Source organism: Teleopsis dalmanni, chromosome 2 (assembly GCF_002237135.1).
Source record: "Teleopsis dalmanni isolate 2A chromosome 2, ASM223713v2, whole genome shotgun sequence".
Lineage (NCBI taxonomy): Eukaryota > Metazoa > Arthropoda > Insecta > Diptera > Diopsidae > Teleopsis > Teleopsis dalmanni.
This window is the reverse complement of record NC_051847.1, coordinates 170,520,686-170,535,888: the sequence shown is the minus strand read 5'-3', so window position 1 is coordinate 170,535,888 and position 15,203 is coordinate 170,520,686. Positions and strand designations below refer to the sequence as shown.

General features: G+C 27.0%; 1 protein-coding gene across 1 annotated transcript in view; it reads left to right on the top strand.

Moving 5' to 3' along the window:
• The first annotated feature begins 3,339 nt into the window (after window positions 1-3,339).
• The window catches only part of LOC119683748, a 180,590-nt gene continuing 168,726 nt past the window's right edge, over window positions 3,340-15,203 (top strand). The window contains exon 1 of the mRNA XM_038097580.1: window positions 3,340-3,375. The gene's annotated coding sequence lies outside the window, so the exon portion shown is untranslated. The remainder of the gene's footprint in view (window positions 3,376-15,203) is intronic.

The following is a 15,203-nucleotide window of genomic DNA, read 5'->3' as shown; positions in this document are numbered from 1 at the left end:
GCATTAACATGTTTACAGGATATTTCAATGAAAATGCTGGATTTTTCCCTAATAGAATGTAGACAACTTCCATACAGACGCCTGCATATCGTTGAGTCTTTTCATCTCTTATTAAATTTTAGAATACAAAAGGATTTAGTTGTAAGTTTTGTAAAGATAATTTATTTTTAAAATATAATTCGAGAGAAAAGTTACTAAAGTATTTCCTTCCTTCCTTCTATTTAGCTATAAATTGACTTTGGCGAAACTTAGATACATTTTACGCACGATTATGAATATTCATTGAGGTTTTGTTTATAATATATATATATATATGTTAATATAACAATGAAATTTTTGAAAACTCATTCATAATAAATTTTACATTAAAATGAGTTGTGTCCATCGGGGCTAGCACCCGGTCTTCAGTATTGATGATTAGAGTTGCTAACCGCGGGATTACCGAGGTTAAATTTCGAATTTTAGATTTATATAACACAGATAGCAAGGGCATGGTACAAAAATCAATGTGAGAAACTTCATTCCAGTAATCAGGGGAGGCAGTTGTAAAAAAGGGCTTAGTATTTAGAAGTCTAAGTTTATCTAAGATATGATATAGGGCATGATATAGAGTGAAGGTAGGCAGGTTAAAAGTGTGGGTTATAGAGAGAGGTGATGAAAGCATCTGAATGGCTCTCATCTAAGTATGACGTCGGGTGTTGGGTGGCTTGTAGCCCATATCTGACAAGATATCAGAGGACAGAGTGCTAGAGGTTAAAATAATGATTCGTTCCATGCGTTATAAAAATATTTCGGGATATAAATTCTTGACAAACTTAAATAGTCTTAAGTAAATAATCTTAAATAAGTTATTTAACTTATTAAATTGCTTTGTGTAAAGAGTATAAAAAAGCTATTTAAAACCCATGTTGAAGTGACGCATAAGTATAAATTGCATCATGAACTGGATTATATGTCATTAATATAATATGTTTTTATATATTACATATTATTAAAATTAGAGAACAATTTTCGGAACATTTCAGTTAATTTTAATATAAAAAAAATAACATCAACAAAAGCTTATTTCTTCTTTTTGTTCCTATACTGCCAGTAATACTTTTTTCTGCTCAAAAAGTATCCGGATTTTGTTGTTTGTTAACTACTCCTTAAGTAATAGATATTTTTCAAAAATTTTTTTTTATTATGTTGGTATACCCTTTCTTGACATATGGTACAAATTTGAGCGCCATCTGTCAATTAGTTTGTTTACAGCAGCTGTTAATATTGACTACCTCAAGTGCATTTAGCGATTTTTACTATGGAAAATTCTTGTTGTACGCGATTTTTTGACCAAACACGGCACCACTGTCATCGCTCAGGCACCATATTCGCCAGATCTAGATCAGTGCGACTTTTTCCTGTTCCCGAAACTCAAATTGCCACTTCATGGTAAGCGTTTTGCGTCGATTGAATCGGTAAAAGAGAATTCGCTGAAGGAACTAAAAGCCATACCTTCACGGGCCTACGAAAAGTGTATGGAAGATTGGGTTAAGCGTTGGCATATGTGTATCGCTTTGGAAGGAGCATATTTTGAAGGAGATAAAATAAAATAAATTTGGAATAAAATTCAAATTTGTGTGTTTTATTTACTAAATCCGAATACTTTTTGAGCAGAAGGTATGATATATTATTATGTATATATGGTGTAATTATATGTAATATGTAATATGTATATGTTATATGTAATTATATGTGCTTATATCATATAAAATGACTGTACTATATTCCAACTTATAGTTCAATCCTATTACTTCTCTTTTCTAAAAGTTCGAACTATTTTTTCTGCAATTCCTTAATATTCCAACAATTTGCATTAAGCACATTTTCTTTTGTTTGTTTGTTTCTCATCATCGTTTATTTTGTTTTTTACATTCTGCTAACGAAACATTTTCATTTTGTTTTGATTGCCAGAACCTAAGGCAAGAAGAAAAGCAGTTTAATTGAAAAGGTTTGGCACACCAATTACTTTTAAACTTCGGATTCGCATTGGTAGCGAAACATTTCGCATGACTGCAACAATATGAAAAGAAAACGGATGTACGCTTGCTTCAGAGCCGAGCAACAATTCGGCATTGGCACACAAACGAACTTGTCTCAGTTCTTTTGATAAGCAAGCATCGTGTGCAGCATCGCTCGTGCATCGAAAGTGAAACACAGACTTCGCCCGACGTTGTTAGTTGAAAAAGGACTTTCGTGCGGTTCGGTTGCATTAATAAAGTTAGTGTGTTCCCAAAGGATTTGCTATCGTAGTTCAAAGGACAACAAATAAAGCCAAGAGCACACGTAATGGCAACAATAAAAATGCTAATAAAAATAAAATTTAATTAAATAGGAACTCGCATACCATATATAGTGTAATTAAAGTGAAGCGTTTTGTGGTCTAAGAAATTACTTTATGTCACTTCAATTGTGTACCGCTTGAGTGGAATGTAGTAGCACGGTTAGGTGTGCAGAGTTTGGTCAACATTCATCTAAATTCAAATCCTACGAGTTACATAAAACTTAATTCACTGTGCAAGCTGTCAGCATCAACTGTCGGCATCCTCAGTTGTTACTCTTGTCTTTATCCTTTTGTCTTTACCTCCGGCTCCGTCTCCGTCTCTGACACTGACTCCGACTTTGCCACTGCTTTTGCATTTGAATTTGCTTGATTTTAATATTTTCAATTTATTGTTTGTGCACATTGTCGTCATTGTCGCCATTGTTGACATTAGGACTGCCGACATTTATGTTAGTTAACATAGCCAAAGCCATAGTCCTTAACTAGTGTTAGTGTTAGTGTGTGTTAACAGTGATAGAACAGTGAACAGCGACAGAGCGTGTGTTAAACTAAATTTACTGAACGTTAATATTTGTTGTGCGCTTGTAATTGCAAATGAGTGTATCTTATGCACATGAATTAAGTGACGTTTTATGTTATCGTCATAAAGTTAAGTGTCGACGTAGCACGGATTTTTGTGCCGGTGCGTGCGGTCGTTAGTGTCCCTCGTAAAAAAGTCTGAAATACTGCCAACAAACACGTCCTGCATAACAAACAAACAATTTATCGCGCAACAAACATTCCAAACAGAAATTAGAAAATATCTGCAGCCATAGTCTGTCTCTGTGGTCGTCGTATCGGTGGAACCAAGGTTGTGCGAATTTCAACAAACTAAAATAATATTTACGCGTATGAAATATTGTTCCGGAACGTGAATGGATTAAAATATCACCTTATCAGTTTTATGTGCAACATTATTGTCTGTACTTTATTGTATGTTTTTATGCATTTTGTGGAATAAATAAACTGACATTGTAATTTTACTAAGGATTGTCTCCCAAAACAGTTTGCAGGTACGTTTGATATAAATTTAATCAAATTTTTCTCTTTTCATAAATTAATTTAAATCAAATACATGATGAGCTAATAATTTAAATGAATAGACGCACTTAAAATGAATTTAAATAATGAAAATAAATATTCAACGATTAAATATGACACGTTATAAATACAAATATTTGGTAAATAAAATTATAATATTGTGTTTTATAAGGCTAATTGGACAAATTCATTTAACTGGTGTTATAAATAAAATTTAATAAAAACAATTTCAATTATTTCACACTAATTTTAATTGCTTTAAATATAATTATTGTTATTACCAACATTTTTTGATTTAAGTTGTAATTTAACATAAGTTATGATGGAAGAGACTATTAAATTTATTAGAAATAAGCATATTTGGTAGGGAGGTTTCGAAAAGTAGTGCACTATGACAACAAAAATTATTTTTATATTATTTTAATTAATTAAAATTAATTTCGAAACCTTTTTACCAAAATTTCTTTGTGAATATTCATTATTTTATGACCAAAAATTATTAATTATAATATTATATTGTTAAAAATAAAAATAATTAAAAATAAATTATAATATTTCATATTTATTTTAATATTATTTTTAACATTTTGACTTTAATCGATACTCATCTTCAAGACATTGACAATTTTATAGCATAATGCTAATCAACATATTAAAGAACATTGGTTATATATTATATTTTAACCAATAAACATTTTAAAACACATCAACATATTAAGTACTTGGTATTTTGATGTAAAGTTGTCGGTTCCTGAAGACTGAAGAAATGTTGAAAATAAAATAAAAATTAATGTGGAATAATTTGAGTTATTTTTAATGATTTTTATTTATAACAAAAATATATCTTCCTAAAAAAATTAATATTAAAAAAAATGATTATAAAAAAAATTTTAAAGCAAAAAAATTTGAGTCAAATAATTTAAGATGTTTTTACTACTTTATTTATAAAAATCACATATAAATAATTTTTGATCATAAAATAGTTAATATTTAAAAACGATTTTTAAAATAATATTAAAAACCCTTAAAACAACTGCAGAAAGTTCAGTTTTAATAAATAATATTGAAATATATTCACTATTATATCAAAAAATATTTGGATAATGGAACATAAAAATCTATTAGCTGACATATAGGTATAAAAAATAATTATATGTTAAATATAATATAATAATAACTATTATAGTAGAAACTTATAGTTGCTTAAAGTTTATTTTATTTCAAAGTTTAAGTTTATTTTATGATGTGTTTTAGTTAAAAACTTATTATATATATGATATATTTCAACAATGCTATTTTAACAATCGGGAACAAATATTTATATGTTCCTAAATGAATATCCACATATAATATATTAATTATGCTTCTTTTAATAATTTAAAATATTTAAAAAAATTCATTTTTATGTATATTGAAATATATGAATGTATATATATGAATGAATGAATATATGAATTTAAAAATAATAAATAAATGTCCTCTGTTTTACTAAGAGCAGATCTCGTCGTAAGGATAAACCAACGTTTGATTAATACAATTTAATCCGATGTAAAAATTTTATTCAATGTAAAAATAATTTCAAATTTGTTATTATATAAATATTGGTTGATTGAAAGTAACTTTGAATATTAATTAAATCTATTAATACTATACGTTTATTAAAATGCGATAAGATTTATTATTAAATAGCTGGTAGCTGGTAAAGATCGTCTAAATTATATACCTAATATGTTTAATCAACGATCCATATACGGTGAGTTATAGAAGAGCAGATACGAAAAAGTTCATTTAACTTATCAGAACTGCAGAAAGAATCCTTTGAGAAAATAACTTATTCAGTCTCTTGCCATGATTGGGAGTAATAATACAGTAATCTCGTTATAAGACTGAAGTAGGGGCAAGCTGCGTACAGCTGTCTATATAGCATTGTTAATCTCTATCTCTCTTATTTCAAGGTTATTTTTATTACGATTAATCTATATAAATTCGAAATATTAAAAAAGGAATATGTTTAATATTAAATTATAATTACTGGCAATCTTTCCATTAAGAAATATCAAAAATTTGAAATAAATGAAATCGGTGACTCAATATAGATCCCCATTGTAAACTAAAATTGAATATGGATTAAGAGTTTCATTAATTATATATGCAAATATTTAAAATAACACTTGAAGTATAATATGGAACTGAAATACGAGTATACAATAAATAATTTATTGAGCTATTCTTAAAGCTAAAATATTATTACAACACAATTATTCGTAATTAAAATTAATAATTCTAAAAAAAAAGCTGAAAATATTTTTTTAACAATGAAATTCAATTCATTAATTTTTTCATCTTTGAACCATTAAAGATAAATGCTTCCCGTTTCCATAAATAATTGATCACGAAGTTAAGTACTTATTTCTGTATTCGATTAGATTGAAATTAAATAGAATTCTGGGTTGAACTATATTTAGTAAGAGTTCTCCGATCTTGTTTCACCTGTTGTGACAGCAAGCGATTTTTGATCCTTCCTTCTCTGTGAATAGTTATTTACATTTAGTTACATTTATGTAGTTTACATTCTAACGTTCTAACAGATTCCTATTATTTAAAAGAAAGAGCGGGTTATGATACACACCATTTAGTCTGCTAGCAGCTTCAGCGATGCTCTATCCATTAAGGATGTCTTATAGTAGCAGTAATGCCGTACTAGGATTATAGTCTAGCGATTATTCGGTGAACCATTCCAAACATTACTTTCTCAGATACAGGTCTTTTGTTGTAACAGTTTTTATTACTTATAAAATTTAAATAGTAGAAGCAAAGTATGCGATCTTCTCATAGCTTCTAATTAAGATTCAAAAAAAAATTTGAAAATATAGTTTGCAGATACAGATAAAGATAAAATGAATAAAAATGATAAAACTGAAAACAGATAAAAACGATCATATTATCATAACACAAAATTATAAAAACAATTGAGTTTTTTTCTCTTTGTGTCCACGGACATTATAGATATTATAAAAGAAAACATATTGAGGTGGGTCTATTGCTTATTTTGCTTTATCTATATCACTTCATCTATATCAATAAATTGAAGAAATAAAATAAATTTTAAAAATACCGAAAAAATATGTGATTCGAAAAAAAATTATAAATAATAAGTAATAACTCATTCACTATAAAAAAGTAGGTATGAGAAGAGTTGAGATATTAAAATAGTATGGAATATAAATCTCATTATATGAGTAAAATAGTGTGTATATGATACTAACTGAAAATTGATTGATTATATTGATTGAACAACCTTTGTTTAGAAACAATGCACTGAAAGATGAAATCTTCTTCCACATCACGTCAAACATGCCTTTGACGGATCTTATTATTTTGGGTGTTATTTGAATATATCCGTCACTTTCTGATATATTTTCGGAAAAAAATGTTCATGATTGAAAATCAATTTAATTATTATTTAATTATTATTTATGACCTTTTTTATTTCTTGAGTACTATAAAAAATTCTATCAGTTTATCGGTAAAAAACTTGTTCAGTTGCAGTATTTCACTGGCTTTTGATATAATTAGATTGGTGTTGCCAGATATATAGATTGTCCATTGTTCATTGTTGGCATCTTGTGACAAAAAACCGTAGATACATTTTAATATCATCTTATATGTTGGCCTTTTAATTATTATTGTAAAAATTTATATATATGTATTTTACAGCACTTCACGTAAAAGTACATTAATAAACATAAATTAATAAGGTACAAATATAGGAAATGTTGCACATACGTAATACTATAGTAAAAAAATATATATAAGAACGGAAAATCATTTTATTTAGATTTAATGGTACTTTAAATATATAAATTTATATCTATTTGCCAATTAAAATTAAATCTTAAGCAATTATACATATGTATATATGTATGTAGTACATACCATATACTACATAGTACATTAAATTTTATCTTAAAGCAGGCATATTTCATTGACTCAATAAGTGATTAAGGGGCTTATTTCCTGTTTATTATTATTCTACTCCGGAATCCGAAAACAATTAAGTTCACATTTTCATTGAAGGCTTAAAATAAACTAAATTGTTATTTTCGATACATTTTCTATTGGAAAGATTGTTACGGATTAAGGATATTAAGGGTTAAATTTACCCACAATTATTTTGGGGCAAAAACGAGTGTTTTAATTAAATTTAACTTCAATGTGAAAGTGGAACTAATTATTTAAAAACATTTTATTCTTCACAGCTATTTTTAAGTATTTAAGAAACTTCAATATATTAAAAATTCAAAATTAAAAAAAAATTATTTTCGTAGCAGAATAAGACTTCTATAGAATATGCCTTTGTATATCATAGCAAAACATAATCATGGAAGTTAATTTTTTGCCTTCAAAAAGTATTTGTTTACATATTTTATTGTTTGATTAAAAAATACAAATTTTAAAAATATAGCCTAAACAGCTCTTCAAGAATGACACATAAAAATCTATTCAAGGAATTTCCAATACCACCAACGGCGGTCTTACTGCATCGATATACAGTGAGAAAAAATATTGAGCGTTTGCAGAACTCATAATAGCAGCCACAAGGCACAAATTTTATGTAAATTCAACTCCTATTTATTTTGTGTTTTATTTTATATTATATTATTTTATTTTGAAAGGCCACAAATTCTAGGATTTTATGACGATAAATGAAAACTTTTGATTATTCTGTTCTGGGCATTATTCTCTTCTGGGCGCAGCATTAGCACAGAAGAGTTGACGAGGTTTCCTTGTCAAATGCTTTGACTGAATTATTTTTAGCTGCTCTGGTGTGTACTTTGTGTTTCGACTTAAAACCGAAATAAATTCCATGCTTTTATTAAATAAAAATTTTTTTAAATGTTGATTTGAATATGTGAGCACGTTCTGCACATTTCCGAAATAAATCCATTGGTATTGTGCACTCGCCTAGCAAAGCTATTTTATGCCAGAACTTGACCAAAATTTATATCCAATTTATATGATTTCGTTTTGTAGTTGCTTTAAATTTATAATAAAATTCCTTTCATTTATTATTTTGTGGGAGCAAAGTCGTAAAAAAATGTACTCGGCTTCTCGTTTAATATTTAAAATCTAATATGGACTTCTGAAAAGGTGCTGGTTGGTTTATTTTTATTATTAAGTCCTATTCTTTTTCTGTGCTACCAAATTTATATTCGTTTCGTTAGAATTTGGAAAATATTTAAATTTAATACATTTTAATAAACTCAGACAATTCCAAAATTGTTTATAAGCCTTAAGTTTATAGTTTTAGTTGAGTTATAAATATTTATGGCTTTAAGTTGTTTGCTAAGGCATTTAAACTGCATGTCTCCTCAGCTTCGTTATAACAAAATATCACTCATACGTGCTGTAGGCCAGAATTAGGTTAATGCAGCAATGTAAGTTGTTAAGCGTTTTGTACTGCAGCAAATCGCAATAGATAGTTTGAGTATTGGACAATAAGTTTATGTTATTTAAAAACTAGGTTATTGTTGAAATTTAAAATAATTTTTATATATCTCCAAATATGGTAAAAATATAAAAAGTCAATTAAATTGCGCATAAAGAAATTATAATAAAATATTATATTTATAATTAATATTTAAATATTTAATATTAAGGCCGTGTGCGACTTTGAGTAAATTGATGGTAAATTGAGGGAAATAGTAAATTACGTCGGTATGGCAGCGAATGTTGGTATTTACCAGAATTTTGAGTAAATTTTTGTGAAAATTTTATAAGATGTTTAATAAATAAATAAATAAATGTAAAAACTTTTAACCAAAAATAATAAATAAGTGCAATAAATAAATAAATAAATATTTACATAAGTGCAGTGCAAAAAATCCCTAGAAAATTTCAATTTACTTTACCTCAATTTACACGAACTCACACACTGCCTAAATATTTAATAAAATATATTATAACATTAATAAAAAATAATATGAGTATTACTTTTAATAATTGTTGGATGCATTTATAAATTAAAATTAGTACTCCTCAATTAAATTATTGGTTATTGTGTTTTTTAATTGAATGTATTTTGTATAATATATATAAATTTTAATTTTTATATATAGTTCTTATGAATACTATATCACAAATTACACTTACATAGAAAATAACTGTATACAAAAAAACATTAATCTCAGTGTAAGAGTCAGTATAAGAGTTTAACCGACTGATATGAGAATCATGATGTCCGACGGCTTGCCCTCACGGTATCACTGATTTGGTATATCGTCAAGAGGTCGTCCAAAGCACGAAGCTTAAACTTCTATTTTTAATCGTCATTTCGTCAATTGTCTACAATTTTCAGCATACTGTATTTACAGGAGTTGAAACTTATCAGAGATTCCTATGTCTCCCACTTTTCAGATAACCTATGCGAAGGAAATTTGTCCTCTTCCAACTATAGTACAGTAATTCTCAAAATAAATGAATGGAAAAACGAACATTTAATATCGATACTCGACACATGAGTTCAGTTAAGTTATGAAATAAATAATTAAAATGTAGTTCGAAGTCACGCTTACATTGAACCTAGTCCAAATGAATTTCCCATCAATTAGGGACATTTTCTTAGTGCTTTTAAGGCAAGTAAGTCGTAAGTCGTTGAAATATGCAATATAGAATGTTTAAAAACACGATTCTATTACTCTAGTTAGTTTGGTATTAATTCTCTTCAATACTGGAGCACCAAATCCAAGTTGATCGGAAATACAAATCGGAAATACTCGTCAGGATTCCTGGATAAATTTGATAGTAACGAGTCCGCTGATTAGCTTGCTTAGAAGGATGTACCACAATAGCTTCCAATGAACCAAACCTTTTTCCGAATCATTAACTTGTTAGTGGGTATCAACACTTAAACAAATCGAGTATGAATTGTTTGAAAAGACCTTCTCGAGGTTAAATTATCTTAAGAAATTCAAATAACTCATTTGCATCAACAACAAAAGTGGTAGATTTCGCAACTGAATATATATAAATACAAATTAATCAACGGTTTCTTGAATGGCTATGGATCTTGAAAGATGTGGCTAAAGTGCTTAGATATCTGTATATACTGAAAACTGCAGAGTCAAAATTTCGCCTATAACATTTGCTTGTGATATGAAACAGTGAGAATACAACTTTATTATCTCCGTTCGCAGATCTAGATACCATTTGCGCAGAGATGTTTCCATAACCAATGAAGTTCTACTGTGGTGCGATTATTGCTTTTTGTTAGCTTGCTGCTTACTTTAGTATCTCAACGCGTCTTTTTTCGAAACAAAAGTTGTTTGGTAAATAAAACTACATCTCAAGTGTAAACCAAACAATATATTAGGTTTAAATAGTCACTGCATTTTTCCTAAGCCTAACTACACTTTTCATTATATTATTAATAGGTATTTATAGTAAAATATGGCGATAAATATAAAAGATATAAAATACTTAATTTGTGCAAAACATAATTCAAGCTTTGAAAGATGAAAAATTTAATTGTTTGTCGAAAAAATAATGGTAGTCATGTCCACACCAATATTCTATTGTTGAAGGTATCTCATTTGAGATATGTATATTTCAAGGTTGTACTGTGAGCTTTTATGAAATGTTATGACGGATAGAATATACTTGGGTGATAGAATATCTTTTATTTTTTTAATGAAGTTTTGGTATTGATAATAATATCAAAGATCGATCATTTTCTAACTAAAGTTGCGGAACTGATCTCAACATACTGGTTATTTCGTCATCTGTGATTATTGTAAACATTAATAAAATGTTGAAAATTTGAAAGTCTTCCCCTAAAATGATATCGTGATATTAAAAATTTAGCTAAATCAACACCATAAATTGTTATATGCAAATTGAATATTTATTGAAATTCTACAAAAATAAATAAGTTTAAATAAAGTTTTTATTTAATTTTTTTTGTTAATTTTTATAGAAAAAATAAATGAAAAATTAATTTTTTTTGCAGTTTAAAAAATTTAAGTTAAAATAATATTTTTGAAATATTTTATTTTCTTTATTTTAAAAATTCTTAAATTAAAAAATATTGGAAAAGTGGAACTACTGAGAAAACTGTAGTCATTTCTAATAAGTGAGTGTTTATACATTGATAAACAAAAATTATAATATTTCAAGTAAATTTTTTGCTTCACATTATTAATTTTTCTTCATTGATAACATATATAGTTTTTTATCATTTCGATAGCATTATTTGCATTACATTTGTAATAATTTTACAATAATGTATTATTTTCATTAACATATGTTATGTTTATAAAATGCATATGTTTGCTGTCACTTAACTGCTGTGCTGAACTGCTATGATATTCATCAACAATGTTACCATAATATTTTGTCGTCATACAATACCAACAAACATGTATGTTGGCAATGGTTTGGTTACATATTGCATTAAAATTCAACTACAAGAAATGTTGCGGCAACATTCAAGCAACGATTGATTTGTTTTTGGCTAAGCACATCTTAAATACAAATATGTGTCTTGAATATATGTAGTTTAATTAATTTAAAGTTATTTCATTAATACTTGTTTTTCAATTTTAAATATGGAATATAAATAAAATATGGATGATATTGAACGGGATACTAATATAAGAATTAATAATTAATTTTATTACAAATGTTTTAATTGGGAGCTGAACACTGGTTCAGTAAATCCGCACACGTTTTAACTATTAAGTACAATTTAGCAATAGTAATAGGTTAACAAGCTTATTAAGATTGTAATATTCATATCCAAAAAGAATTTTTTTTAAAAAAAAAGTTTTAATTGATTTATTAATATTTTTGGTTGCGTTTGTAATTCCGAATTTATGTCGAAACAATCCAAAGAATTAACTTTTCATTTAGAGTTGCCGCTATAGGATAGAATGTCGTAAAATTATTTAAAAACTTTGTTATTAACTTTTTTTATAAAATTATCAAATATATTAATATTGACAATTAAATGAATAACACATGCTCGTTCTATGTTATCCATCAGAAAGTTTTGCACTGTAAGATGACTGTTATGGTGAAATTATTTATGTTATATTACATACATATATTATGCTACATAAGTAAATAATTCAAATGCAAATGCTTGCGGTAAACGAAATAATTTAGTGAGTGTACCGTAGACTTCAATACTAAATATCATGAAAATTTTGATACAATATGAAACAAAATTTTTTTATTAGTTTATTCGTTTCAGTATTTATTTACACAATAAATAAATTTCCAAAAAAAAATATTAAATTTTTTTAATAGACCACCAAACCCTGACTTTCTTACATAAATGATCAATATGCCGTAAAAATTCAAAATGGAAATAACTTTTATAAAAATAGAGGAAAGGTGTGTCTCCAAAAAGGGAATTAGAGTAATAGATTTAATAGCGGTTTTGCAAGTAATTATGTTGTTTTCTATTACTTTGTAAGGTTTTGTTATACTTAATTAGTTTGAATGTTATATATTGGAAATTGTTATTATTAAAAGGAAAAAAAGTGGACAATACAATATAAGATTTATTTCACTCTTCCTAAAAAGAGTAAGTTTACCTGGATAGACTATTTTGACCATTAGGCTATTATACACTTTATATAGATATATATACGTTTTTACATCGTTATACTATTTATTTGTGTTCATTATATTATTAATTATATTTTATTATGTTATATACTTATTTATTTATTTCTAATTACATGCTTTTAATGACCTATAAGATTAATTGTGTTATACCCGTAAAGATTATCCTAAGTACCAAATAATGTCAAATACTTTGATGTGAATTAATTCCGTACTGTTGAATTATTTGCCAGTCAATCGACGCTTAATTATAACAGAGACATGTACTACATTTTTTACTCGTATTATTGCTATTAAAACAGTTTAGATGATATGGATATTGGTATAAAAGCACAATCTCTTTAGGGCTTCTTATTTCTTCAGTTCGAAATATGGAAAGAATTGGGAATCAGCTAGGGATTTTCTGTATAATAACTACTAGAAAACCACCATGCTTGCACCTCGAATGGAAGAGAATTAGTATTAGTATTTTTTAGTAAAGTTTTCTTTAAGACTTATACTAGCTTGGATTATAGAAAAAGTTTGGACTCATACAGTCTGAGATCTGTTGTGATATTATTCGGAAATATACCGCTTAATAACTATTAGAAACCATTGAGTTTCAGACAGAAATTAAAAATCAAAAAAATCATGAAATATAATTCATTCTGTCTAAGAAGATTTTCTTAGAGTTATGTACTAAGACACCATATAAGATTTTAAGACACAGTTCGCAATATAGAAAGATTTGCAAAACATCTAGTAATATTATTGGAAAATTTACGTTACTTCTTTAACAAATAATAGCAATTCAATAGGTTTTGATTAAAAACCTTTAAGTTTTGTACAGTCGTCTATGTTCCGGTTTGTCATTTTTCCAAAGCCCGATTCTTATAAGAAATTAATTTAATTTACGGAATTATACTAAAATGTTGAATATTTTGTTTAATGATTCCTGTCAGGAAATGAAAAAAAACTGTTTTCATCTATTCTTTAATTATCCAATTTATAAGAAAGAACGATTAATTTGGCTGGGTACTTATTTTGTTGAGAATCTTAGTTAGCTTCAAGACTTTCCTATAAAGAGCATTCCAGGTTTTGCTTGATCTTCAAGATGCTTTTTAAACTCCTGAGTTTTTTAAGGTAGTATAATTGGCCTATTGAATAAATTGTAATCCAAATAAATTCCTTGCTCAATTATTTCCGAATTCTTTGCATAAAATTTAAATATCTAAACGTTTCGTAAATTGAAATGTGAAAAATATATATTTTGCTACGTTTTAAATCATTTTTATTTAATAACTGTTGGTGTTAAATTATACAGCTTTCGATCGCTGTTACCCATTTACCATAGCTATTCGAAATGAGTCTTATGACTTAATAAATAGATCAAAATAAAATTTTATGTGTTAAAAAGGTAGAACTTTTCAATATAATTATGGATTTCCAGTGTCAAAGGTTATATGTGAGTATGAGATTATTTCATTAAATAACTTTTTGAGCGTAAAAATTTTTTTATTCAATTTAATTTTCAATTTAGCATTGCAATTACTTACTGCGTACTACCATCAAAATTTCTTGAAGTACTTAAACTTTTTTATTGGGCAAGAATCTCAGAAAAAAGTTATTAAAAACACAGTAATAACTTGACTTTAAAATAAAATTTGATATTAAATCAACTTTTATATCAAAGTTTCATACAATTTTGTACTCGAGACATTAGAGCACAAATTTTATGACTTTTCTTTTCTCGTCGGAGCAAAAATTTTAAAATAAATGTCAACCGCAATATTTTCAATGAAGGTGTTTACTACATTTGCAATTATTTTTTTTTTAGCAAAAATATTTACTATGAGGTTATAAATAAAGAATAAAATGAGGATATAGCGCTAAAAAAAATTATACTTTATTATAAGATTTTATGTGGGTGCATTATCACCTCGTAAATTTCGTTTACGGAACTGTAATGAGGCGACATTAAAGGATTTATTTTGACTTTGTGGCTGGAAGCCAGCTTTTCAAACAAAGCCACATATAAGCAAAAGGAAACGAAGCGAAGCTTAAAATTTACTACAATGACAAAGTTATAAATATACATAAGCCTTTGTATACGTCATATGTACAAGCATAACTAAGTATATAACAACTACTTCATTAAATAAAAAGAATATTTTATTACAACCTCAACACC